Genomic DNA, 2,532 nt, shown 5'->3' with positions numbered 1-2,532 from the left:
TTCCAGTCATGTCTTCCCGAATTACTCGCGCTTATCAGGAGGACAAACCGTGGGTTGAGACACTTCTTGCGTGAATAGACCATTTAGGGATGGTATATGACTATTTGCGATGTGTGATCCAGGAAATGAAAGTTGGTCCACGAGCTTGACCATTCTTCCTCCATGTGGAAAGCACATTACTCTAAAGAGTGAGGAGACTACTGCTCCCATGCAATATATATAGTCTCGTCCAAGGAGTAGGTTATAATCCAAGGGTCCTTGAACGACCATCACGTTCATTTGAACAGTCTTCCCCTTCAGTGTTATTGGCACATTGGGGAGGATCCCTAAAGGGCGACTGGTTCCTTTATCAAAGCCTGATAGATTTCTCATCTCAGGCAAAAGCGCATGCGAACCAAGCGCTTTCCAAGCAATAGAGGAAAGGATACTCACAGATGCCCCTTCATCAATGATAGTGCCGACCATTACCATTCTGTATATTTGACAAATAATTCTGAACGGTACACTGGCTGGCAACCGGGGTCTACCTAGTTGGTTCCAATCAAAGGACACAACCAGGTTGCTTGGTGGTGGGACCAAGTAAACGGCCGGATAGCACTCCGATGAACTTCCTTCCTGCGATAAAGGAATGGTGGCATTGCCCCCTTGATCATCAGAGTCAGTGCTGATGAAGAGAATCTGGACGGTGTCGTCTTGATTTTCTTCTGTGATGGTGTCATTCGAAGACAGAGCCTCTGAAGGCAAAACCGGGTCAACTTCCGTATCAACCTTTTGACTTTCGTCAGGCATGGATCCAGATGGTTCATCTTCAATGACAGGTGCTTCGGCTGACCACCTGGGCGAGTCAACCGGATTCTCAACTAGCGAGGGACATGGCAAGAGTTTTTGATATCCAGGAGGAAGATTTGCTCGTAATATCGGGAGATCTTCCAGAACTCTTTTTGCCTCATCTAAGAAGGGACAACGGTGGATGGCGTGATTGCCTTCACACAGTCTGCAGGGGAATTTAGCTTTCCCGCTCTGTCCTGGAGCTTCACTCCCAATAGTCGACGGTGAACAATCGACATGGCAATCAGAGGTCGATGCTACCGAATTGTGCAAACGGGGGGACTAGTCTCTTAGTATCCGAGGGATACATGGACAATCTCTATGGAAGTGGTCTCCCCTACATATGACGCATGGCGATTTAGGCCTTACGAGTGCGGTGTGTGGATTTCTGTTAGATGACGCTTGTTTGCCCCCAGTCGCCTTAGGCTCCTTCTGCTTCTTTTCTTTCTTCTTCTTCTCCTTTTTCTCCTTAGGAACTCGGTTCTTTGACCGACCAGTTCCGTCAAGCGAAGAGGAAGGAGGAGAGGAAGATGAAGTGGAAGGCTGGTGGGCAACTCTTGTCTGATCTAACTGTTGACTCGACTGCTCAGGAATGGTGGCATTCTGAATGACATTGGTTGAAAAGAGCCAAACTGGTAGGCCAATTGTCAATCCTGGAAGCGACAATGTGCCCATGTGGGGCGCACCACCATCTCCCCAAGAGGAGAAGGGACTAGGATTTCCACCAAGGGGAATTCCTTGGTTGGTGTGCTCCATCTTTTCAACCTAAAGATCAACGCGGGAATAAGGGTGATTGTTCCGTTTAAAATAAATTGTTAACGACGCTTTTAGACACAACTTGCTTTTTCAGTTTTAAAGAGTTGAGAAAAAGCTAAAGATGACTCTAGTCTCCTTCGATGTTTTAACGAGCTTGAAGTGACAAATGCTCGGTTGGACTTTCTCTGTTATAGAGTCTGAAAAAGGCCAAAAGAAACTGCTCTGGAGATCTAGGCAGAGGGTGTGCCAAACCTTTCGCAAAACCACAGAATACGTTTTACGGTACGGGTGGTTGATCTTCGTGAATGCTATGTTCACTGCATTGCGATCAGTAGGGCGGCCGACACGGCTTCCTAAGGATAAAGGATATATTCCTATAGGGGTCTCCCAATATATACGCGACGGTACGTGGGAGCACAAGTCCGTATTAGTGCTATCGTCTCTCAGGAGGAATCACCCACCTTCGTAGAGATCGACAGTCACTACGTTTAACGACGCCGGAACACGTCTCTACCTAGACCTCTACTGTGAGTGTTATGTTGCAAAGCATTGTTAGGTTCATTCAATATATTTTAAGTTGATCTTTTTAAAGTTTGTCTTTCAGGATCACCACGAGATTTATTGGTACAAATTCCTAAATGCAGTCTAAGATGATAAGCAAGCTTTATAATCTTTCAACTTTGAAAATCCTAGCTACTAAGGGAAAAGAGAGCGACTATCTTTTCTCAAAGAGCAATCAGCACACTCTAATGCACTCTTCCTAAATCCAACATGCAAACTTATCAAAATGAAAATGCACAATGCAGGTGTTTGTTTTCACTTTCTTAGTATAAATGCCTACAAAGAAAGCTTTTTGCACAACTTCGAATTTGCTTTTAAATGACTGAAAATAAACAAGTTTACTTTTTCCCAAATCAGCAAGGGTAGAAGAGATTACAATCACTTTGC

Source organism: Pinus tabuliformis, chromosome 3_1 (assembly GCF_031772625.1).
Source record: "Pinus tabuliformis cultivar Carrire ecotype Pingquan chromosome 3_1, CPIR1, whole genome shotgun sequence".
Classification (NCBI taxonomy): Eukaryota; Viridiplantae; Streptophyta; class Pinopsida; order Pinales; family Pinaceae; genus Pinus; species Pinus tabuliformis.
Note: the sequence above shows the minus strand (reverse complement) of the source record.